The sequence below is a fragment of the Drosophila guanche genome, unplaced genomic scaffold, assembly GCF_900245975.1.
Source record: "Drosophila guanche unplaced genomic scaffold, DGUA_6, whole genome shotgun sequence".
Taxonomy (NCBI): domain Eukaryota; kingdom Metazoa; phylum Arthropoda; class Insecta; order Diptera; family Drosophilidae; genus Drosophila; species Drosophila guanche.
This window is the reverse complement of record NW_022995785.1, coordinates 88,027-98,322: the sequence shown is the minus strand read 5'-3', so window position 1 is coordinate 98,322 and position 10,296 is coordinate 88,027. Positions and strand designations below refer to the sequence as shown.

General features: G+C 40.7%; 1 long non-coding RNA gene across 2 annotated transcripts; it reads left to right on the top strand.

Annotated features, from left to right (window-relative positions):
- Positions 1-7,545: 7,545 nt before the first annotated feature.
- LOC117591510 lies at positions 7,546-8,035 on the top strand. Of its 2 annotated transcripts, none has more exons than XR_004574406.1 (3): positions 7,546-7,593; positions 7,675-7,857; positions 7,917-8,035. It is a non-coding gene; the product is annotated as an uncharacterized LOC117591510 (long non-coding RNA). The 2 variants fall into 2 exon arrangements; XR_004574405.1 differs by having other exon boundaries at positions 7,575-7,607.
- The last annotated feature ends 2,261 nt before the right edge of the window (positions 8,036-10,296 follow it).

Sequence of the window (10,296 nt, the reverse complement as noted above, 5' to 3'; positions counted from 1 at the left end):
GGCCGACAGCTGCATTCCTGAATTATGCAATTGAATTGAATATTAAGTAATATCATTTCAATACCCTGCGATTAGTTTGGTGTGCAAACCTAATTGTTAGTTATAAATTTTGTTCAAGCTTTTACAGGTCTTCCCAGTTCTATGAACAGTATATTCTATGGCTTTCATCAAGAGATTTTTCTTTCTTTTCCAACAGCGTGGATGCATTGCATGAGTACATTTCTGCGTATTCGTGATATTTGGCTGTCTGTCTTTGCGCTCTCTGAACGAACACGCTCTCTTTTTTTTCGAATGCTATCGCCACCCATCCTGTTGTTTATTGTAAATTTCGTTTAGTTCTGCAGTACAATTTTAATTAGACTGCCTCTTGAACGAGTATTTCTATTTTTTGGTGTTCGGTTACAGAGGGCGCGGGAGGGAGGGCACACTAGTTGCAGCATTAGAGTGTGTGGCTATAAATTTATATCTCTTTTTATATCTCCTTTCATTAGGTAAGTTACTAGCGGGGCTTTCATCCTAATATACCCTTGATGTTTGTCGGCTTTTAGATTTGTTTTCGCTGTTTGATTCCACCAGTTTCATTGGCGGATTGCTTTTTGCAAATTAAATTAATTTCATTAAGATCAACCATGCAATACTAGTATTGCATGTAGTAGTATTGCATGGTTGATCTAAATGAAATTAATTTAATTAAAGGAATACATTTACTTTAAATATAGTTCACATTTATCCATTGCCATGTGACTGCCAAATTTTTCTCGTTGCCTGTTTTTCTTTGTCAGTTGCCACGACTAACTCAACTTCGAACAGCTGTTCATGCTACAGCAAAGTGTGGTCATTTTAAAATCATTTTATTACGAGAGTCATTTAAAAATACGGATTCTTTTTGCTCCAAACCCCTACTCTACACTTTGAGTTGATTTTTGAGGACTTAAACGCCTTTTGAAAACTCTGCTGAAGGAGCGCAGAGAAGAGAAAGAAAAGTGAAATTTTTGTTCCAATTGGCAGAGTCGCATAAACGTCGTCATCACGGCACCACCCTCGGTAACAACCAGAGAGAAGCGGCCCTCTGGTGCCACACATCAAAAGTTGTTTTTATTGTCGCCAGCCATTTTCATTACATTAACCGTTTGCCAAAGCATCCCCCTGCTGCCCGACCTTACCTTTACCTGCCTTCTGCATCAAAGCATTGTACCCTGTACACCAGTGTAACTTCCTAACTCCAATACCCTCCAGTCTGCCCCTCTAATACAGTGCGCATCGCTTTACTGTTTTTGTTTGTGTTATAATGCCAGTTACTGTGTTTTAATCCCGGAGAGAAAGCGGATTTAACGTATTCGTAACTGTGGGATGCCCTGCCAATCAGAGCCTGATCCTCTTAAAGAAACTAAAATTGTTGTGAGCGCCCTTCAAGAAAAATGGAGAATTAATACTAAAGGTTTTTGGTTTATTTTTTTGCACAATTGCACAATAAAAAACATGAAAAAGTGGTTAAAAGAATCCAATGGTATTTTACCACGTTTCTAGTATATTAACATAGCTTTGTAATTATTTTAGATATGGAGGTATAATGTGGTGGAGTACTCGCTCATCAGCCGAAAACAATGAGAAAAAGCTAATATTGAGTTTTAGAGGGTATTCTGCCACGAATATTATTCTTAGCAGTTTTCTCTTATTTTTCGCTGGTTTTGCTGCTCTTTTACTGCGCCGTTTGTTGATTTTGCCGTTGGCTGATGTTGCCATTGCCACTGATAGGGTTCCACGCCCGCATCTGACTCTACTCCACCCACTTTTGGCCAGGTGCACGGGTAGGGGAGCAAAAGCTTAACGCGTTTGTCGTTAAAAAACATCAAGTAGATGGGCGAAGAAAAGCGGTAAAGGCAAGAGTACGAGGTGCACAAGCGCACAAAGTACCACAGCATCAGCGACAACGTCGCAAAACAAAAGCAGAAGCAATACAGAGCAATGGCAACCAACTGCGAAACTGTGTGAACAGCCTTCTAGTCCATCTCCTATCCAATCATGCGCACTTCCTTACAATTTTAGTGCCCTGCACAACCCTACGACCCTGCAAACACCATCACAGCCCCCATCACCCTCATTAATCAGAGAGGCAATGGGCATATGATAGCCCCCGAAAATCCAGACATGTTGAACCCCCCAAGCCGGGGTCTTGGCAGAGACCACTGCACCCCGATCAACTTCGACAGTTCAAAGCGCTTTTATAAAGCTTTAAAATATACACAAACTAAGTCTGACCTCACGCATTCGCACACGTAACCTTTTTGACCACCCACCCTACACATAGCCCGGTGTAGCAGAGAGCGGCAGCAATCGGGTATAAATAGAAGAACGCTCTATAGTCTGGGCCTTATACTGTCAACGGCCTACTCGGGAAACCTTTTTAAATAACTCATATGCAGAGGGTTGCCTAGGAACTCCCGATGATCCTCAAAGTCCTTGAGGAAAGTATTCTCCCACCATGTAGTAGCAAATTTCTGGCAATTCTCTGCTCTGTATTGTATCTGCATAACGTAACGCACAGAAGGAAGCGTTTCCGACCCTCACAAAGTGTATATATTCTTGATGAGCATCAATAGCCGAGAAAATGCGAGACGGGGTGGGGTTAGCCACTGGCAACTAATTTCTTCATTCTGGCTATAATAATGATCAAATCTAATCTTAATTCGGTGATCTGATAAATGTGGTTATTCCCTACTTAATGGCACTTTTCGGTTTTTTTCAAAATTTTGTCTTCACCTGATTTTTGCCTTTTGTATGGGCGGAAGAGCGTGGAAAGAGAGGAAAGTATTTAAATACACTGGTATCATTGTGAGCACAAAGCAGTCGGAATAAAAATTAAGTGGCTCTAGCTTTTATAGTCTCCGAGAACTAGCCGACAAACAAGACGGACAGACGGACGAGCAGACGGACATGGCTATATCGACTCGGCACAAGAATATATATGGGGGGTCGAAAAGGCTTCCTTTCATGTGTTTCATTTTTTCACCATAATTAAAATATAGCCTATTTACTCTTCGAGTACCGGGTATAATGAATATGTATGTACATCTAAACAGACTGAGTACCGGGTATAATAGTTGAGACGCGTACAAAGCGTCTCACAAGCTTTATTGGAAAGAGACGACGACTTATGGAATTGGGGCTAGCACTTGAAGATTTATGTGCGAAAACTTCAAGCTGACGTCTACAGGTGATTTAACACTTTAGATAACATGGGACTTGAACAGTCTATAGTTGGAAATTGGAGAATCTTTCCATCCACTGCCCTGAGAAGAACAAAACAAACAAACGAACGAATGGCGAGGGTTTCGGGGTTGGAATTTTATTATTTTATTTTATTGCGCTTACATCTTTAAATAAGTTTCCTTCTGCTAAGCAACACCTCTCCCCCTCTTTAGGTGTCCTATGTTTGTGGAATGCCCTTCGGAATTGATGTGTCTTTTGGGGCCATAAAAATGACAACAACATTTTTTTCTCCTTTTTGGACTGATTGCTTTGTGCAATTGAGCATCATTTCGCAGGTTCCTGTCCCCTATACCCTTTGGTCCTTTTTCGCCCTGCTCTGTTCTGTAGGACTCCTCCACATAGGATATAATTTATACTTAGCACTTTGAATTAGTTTTTTATGTTCAATGTCCGCCCCGTGCTTCACATGTAGTGAAAATGAAATTAGATACGTGTTTGGGTACGAGCTGAGTTTATGGCCCAGATTTTCCCCACTCATCGGAAAAAAAGATGTAAAATTTACCATTGATTTTATCTTCGATTGATAACTGTGTTAGGGGCGCAGGTTAGCAATTTGTCCGGGGGATATTTAAATAGTTTACTTTACTCATACAGTGCACCACATTTTATAACTCCATTGGGGAAGTTTTGCCCTGCAATCGTTGTTGCTGTTGCCACAGCCAACACCAACAATTGCCAGTAATTACCAAAATGCAGCCAAGAAAATGTGAGAAAAGTAAAAAGGGATGAGAAAAAAATGTTGAGGAAATTATATTCCAACACGAAAAGGGAATCTCAAACGAGAAGGGACGTGTGAGACGCTTCTTACGCGTCACAAATTTTATACCCGGCACTCAGGACTACATCTAGATGTAGAAGACATCGCCAACCACTAGATATCGTTCACATTACAGAACACGTAGTAAAAAGCCTACTAAATAAAATGCATCAAAACAAATTGGATCAGTTAATCGTATTTTCCAATTTATGTGATATTTAATTTTATTTATAATTTCTTGTACGCAATTTTGATGGTCTTTTTGGACTTTTTCTAATACAGAGCGTTAAAACCCGAGTCTTGGTTTTAACTTTTAAAAATTACCTTTTGGCAACAAAACTGGTCATTGGGACAACAGTGCATCTACACCTCAGCGGTGCTTTGTTAAATTTTAAATTTTTTCTTCATCGGTCATCTACATCTACAACACTTCTCACACCAACACGCTCCGTTAGCTCGACGCCCTTCCCTAGACCCACGTACTGCAGACTCGCGGCAGAGGCAGAGGCAGAGGAAGCGACCGCACACAACAAAAAAACAAATATAAGCTGCGGGACAGGGTGGGTTAAAAGTCGGTAGAGGCAGGGGCAGAGGGACGGCAGAGGCAGGGGCCGAGTGAATCAGAAGCAGAGTGTGAATGAGAGAATGTGAAAGGAACATCAAAAGCTGCTGGACAGGGTGGGTTTTTGCCACTGGAAATTAATTTCTTCATTGTGGCTATAATAATGATCCAGTCTGATCCCAATTTGGTGATCTGATAGATATGGCCATTCTCTACGGAATGGCGTTTTTAGTTTTCTTTTATCTTTAAAACTGTAGATTTGGGAGGTTTTCGCCCTTTTGCGGGGCGGAAGGGGGCGTGGCTCATTTTTGAAATACTTTGGTTTCAGTGTGAGCATACAGCAGTCTGGAGCCAACATTTGGTGGCTCTAGCTTTTATAGTCTCTGAGAACTAGCCGACAAACAAGACGGACAGACGCACAGAGAGTTATATATACTTTATGGGGTTGGAAACGCTTCCTTCTGTGCGTTACATACAACCGTTATTCACACAAATACAATATAACCCATTTACTCTTTGAGTACCGGGTTTAAAAACGCGAATGCAACATGGAATTGTTAAATAACTGCAAACTGCAAATCCATTAAGCCACAACAGAATGAAAACGAGTACTAGAACCAGTACTCAGAAGAACAGAGCAGAATCAAAACCGTAGAGAACTTGTATAGGTTTAGCATTGAATGGCAATGTCCTTACAAAATGGACACACAGTTGTTTGCTGAATTTAGAGAGAGAGAACGGGAGCATTGAACGCTGAACACTTTGCCAGACAATCGCAAATGTGTTGATGGTGGATTAGCTGATATTGTTTGAACAGAACTTTCCCGAAGAATTTTCAACTTTACTCTGCCACAACTACATTCAACCAAGAGTAGCCAACGAAGTTGGCCGAGTAAAATCGAACTCAGAGCTGTCTATCCATCTTAACAATATATAAACACTTCTTATTTGATTAGATGTTTTTAAAATCATTGAAGAAAGAAAATAATTCAACACAATAAGACAATATAAATTTGTGAAACAAATACTAATTTTAAATATATGCTTATATAATTATTATTACTAAAATATATTAAAAAAGCTAAATAAAAAAGTTATATTTAAAAAAAATCCCCTCTTCATTATGGCTGTAATAATGATCCTATCTTATCTCAATTCGATGATCTGAAAGATATGGTCATTCTCTACTTAATGGCATTTTTTTAGTTTTCTTTTATCATTAAAATTGTGGACGCGTCAGATTTTCGCTTTTTACGGGGCGAAATGTTGAAATACACTTGTAACAGTGTGGGCATACAGCCATCTGGATGCAAAATTGTGGGGCTTTAGTTTTTATAGTCTCTGAGATCCAGGAGCTCAACAAGACGGACTGACAGACAGAAATGGCTATATCGACTTTGCTATTGATGCTGATCAGGTTAGATTAGGTTAGGGCGGTAGATGGGGGGAGATTAACACCAAACCCCAGAAACACCTATGGGAGATCATAGAGATGGCCTCTTGTATGGCCAGGACCTCCGCTTGGAACACGTTACAGTGGTCCGGAAATTTAAAGCAATGTCTGCTGTTTAGTCAATCCGCAGGTCCGTCAGTGCATCCGTTTTGGCAGACGGGACAACAATAAAGGCTGTCAGGGTGAATTCCTTGTGCTGAAGGGCCGATTTTATGATCGATTTGATCGTCTGCAGGGCCGTTTCGGTGGATCTTCCCCTCCGATAGGCATGCTGAGAATCAGAGATTCGATTTGGCGGGATTTTCGCAGTGAGGTGTAGGCCTAAGAGTCGCTCCATCGTCTTCAGAAGGGAGAATAAGGATGTTATAGGCTTGAGCCAGTTTATGGCTCTTACCCCAGCGTGGATTAACTGTGCTGGAATTATGCCATCTGGTCCTGTGGACTTGTAGGCCTTGAAGCTTTTAATCGCCCAGGATATATTCTCGTGGTTTAAAAGGCTTAGAATGATCCTGGGCAACTAGAGGTTGCAGCCTGGGTTCAGTGCAGCCTGGGATATGTGTTCTGAAGAGAAGATTTAGCGATTCGTCGCTGGACGTTGTCAATAACATATCAGCCCAAAGTTGGGGCTGTATTAGAGAGTACCTTAAGCAGGCGTGAAGCTTCGTAGTTACTCTCGATTTGGCTTTACTAAGTTCTTTGTTATAATTTGAGAGGCTGATCCTGTAATCTGACCAGTTCTGCTCAACGTTTAGACACTTCGCTTTGTTGAAGAGTCTTCGTGATGTTTTTCGAAGCTCTCCAAAGTTCGGATGCTTCGTTCTACCACTCAGGCTTCTTCCGCCCTCTGGCTCTACCAGGGTCAAGGTCAAGGCTTTGACCATGTTGGTCGTGGCTGTCCTTGAGACATACCCCTATGGGGGGTACTCAGGGAGCAGACGGTCTAGCTGCTCTACATATCGGCTCCAGTTGTTTCTCCTAAGGTTCGGAAATGCACTGGGCTCGGTGCCTAGAAGGAGAAAACAGTTTTCACGTACCTGTGGTCCGAGAAGGAGGATACAACGTTATCCTGTATACTATGGGGAGCAAGTGTAAGGTCTACGAACTGATTGCGGTTCTTGATGAGAAACGTGGGCCCGTTTCCCCGGTTTAAGAGCTGAGAGGCAGAGGTTAATAAGTGATTTGAAATGGCATAATGTCGTCTGGAAACTCCCTCGGCGCTCTCTCGCTGATCGGTTGTCCGCTCTCGCTCTCAATTCGCTCTCTTTCGTTTTCACTTTGCGTTTGCTCTAGCGTTTGGAATTCGCAGTGACGTGAATTCTCACTTGCTCGTTTTCGTGTTTTGTCTAGGTATCGCAATTGTCAAAACCCAGTCCACATGCATACATATGTATGTACATATGTACATACATATATCAAATTACTTTCAATAACTTCACGGATAGGCATATCAAATCCGACACAAATTGTGCGGAGCAGTAAGACCTCGTCTACACTTTAGTTATACTGTTGTCTTTGCTGCATGTAGTTGATCCTTTAACCATGAGGTTGCAGGTGAGGTCTTATAGGTAAACTCGCCAGATGGAAGTATATTTCATGAGGCAGTATCTTAACGTTCGCTATATTTTTCTAAAGTTCGGACTACCATTGATGGACGACATAGAAGTAGAAATAAATGTCTTGAAGTGTGTCCCAATCGAAGGGATTTCGTACATCCCTTCTGCGCATTAGATCACAAACGAAAATTCTGGTTTACAATACCATCAAATTGTACATACGATCTTGTTAAATGTTTGAGAATGAAGGCGAACTTACCCCGTGAGTAAATTATCTGTAATTTTTCATTTTATGCTAATTATTTGCATACATACTCTTAGCTTATAAAGCGCCGGACATTGTGGACGGTGAGTGTGATAAGGTTAAGAAAGAACCACGGTGCGAAACCATTGCGATAAAAGAAAAGGAAGAAGGCATCAGAACCGAATGAAAAATCAACGGAAAACGAAAAAGACGAAAAATCAACCGCAGCAAATTCCACCACGGAAAAAGAAACAACAGAAAGATCAACTACAGATAATAAAACAACAACAAAATCAACAACAGAGAAATTCACCACAGAAAAAGGATTAGAAACAACATATAACGCGACTTAGCTTTTGGCCACCAAAACTGGTCATTGGGACAATAGCGCATCTGCACCTCAGCGGTGTTTTGTTAAATTTTAAATTTTTTCTTCATCTGTCATCTACATCTACAACACTTCTCACACCAACACGCTCCGTTAGGCCGCCCTTCCCTATACCATCATACTGCTGACTCGCGGCAGAGGCAGAGGCAGCGACCGCACACAAAAAAAAAAAAAACAAATATAAGCCTTGGGACGGGGTGGGTTAAAAGTCGGTAGAGGCATGGGCAGAGAGAGGGCAGAGGCAGGGGCCGAGTGAAGCAGAAGCAGAGTGTGAATGAGAGAATGTGAAAGGAACAACAAAAGCTGCTGAGCAGGGTGGGCTTAGCATCAGCAAATTAATTTCTTTATTCTGGCTATAATAATGGTCCGATCGGATCCCAATTTGGAGTTCTGATAGATATGGCCATTCCCTGCGGAATGGCGTTTTAAGTTTTCTTTTATCTTCAAAATTGTAGATTTGGTAGGCTTTTTGCGGCCTTTTTGCGGGGGCGGAAGGGGGCGTGGCTCATTTTTGCAAAATTTGGTGGCTCTAGCTATTATAGTCTCTGAGAACTAACCGACAAACAAGACGGACAGACAGACATGGCTATATCGACTCTGCCATTGATGCTGATCTAGAATATATATTTCTACTTTATGGGGTCGGAAACGCTTCCTTCTGTGCGTTACATACAACCGTTATTCGCACAAAAACAATATACCCTAATTACTCTTCGAGTACCGGGTATAAAAAGATACAGAGAAGGAAGAACCAACAGAGAAACTAAATTCAGAATTGAATTCGAAAAACAGGAAGAAACACAGCCAGAGAAACCCAAATCAGAAAAAGAAGCGGACATGCATAAGGAAAAACAAACTGAGAAATCTAAATCAGTAGAACACACATCGAATGAAGAACCGACTAAAAAACAGAAGTCAGTAGAAGGAGGAGGCAGACCCGAACGAAAAACTAAAGAGCAACTAATCTCGGAAGAAGAAGACAGCAGACTGGGAGAAAAACCAACGGAGAAACCAAAATCAGACGAAGAAGGAGACAACCCGAAAAAAGAACCAACAGAGAAAAAAAATCCATAAAAGAAAAATCGGGAAAAAGTACAAAGGATGAGGGAAAATTTAAAAAAGATAATTTGGCGGGGGGAGAGAAAACATAAGGAAAATCCATATCAGTACAAGAAAAATCGGAAAAGGCAAGAACGGAAAAAAAAATTCTTCCGAAAAATCAGCAGCAACAACAGAAAAGTCCAAATTTAAATGGGATCATTTGGGAAGAACCAAAATTCAAAAGAACATCAAAAATGAAAATATTAAAAGACGAAAAGCCGAAAGAAGAATACAATTTTGCAAAATAAAGGTGAAAGAAGAATGCAAAAGAAAAATAGAAAACAGAAGAAGGAACAAAAGAAGAAAGCAATTAAAGAGAAGAAACAGCTGAGAAAGCAAAAGATACAGGAAAAGAAACAGAAGCGTAAGAAACGAATCCAGATTAGGAAGAAGAATAAACAACTTCTGAAGAAAAAGCGGAGACAGGAGAGAAGAGAATAAAAAAGAAGAAAACCCAAAAAATTTAAAAGGAACAATTAAAATAAGCAAACCCGTATGAAAAACAGAAGAATCAGAAGGAGAAAAACAGAAAAATCGGAATTAAGAGAGGAATCACAATAAACACCAAAATCAAATGCAAAATCCGAGGAAGAAAAAACACGAAAAGAAAAACAGATAAGGCCAAACCAACGGCAGTTAAATTCGAAGAAGTACATTATTGTTATACCCGGTACGCGAAGAGTAAATTGTATACGTGCACAAAAGTGGATGTACATATGTAACGCACAGAAGGAAACGTTTCCGACCACATAAAGTACATATAAATGTATGTATATTCTTGATCAGTATCAATAGCCGATATACAGGTCTGTCTGTCCGTCCTTATGAGCGCCTAGTACTCAGAGACCATAAGAGCTAGAGAAAAGTTTCAAAAAAAGTTTTGTGTCCAGACAAGCTAGAAGATATTATAGCTAAAATTAAGAATTTAATTTGCAGTGGCTACGCCCACCCCGTCCATCAGCTATGCT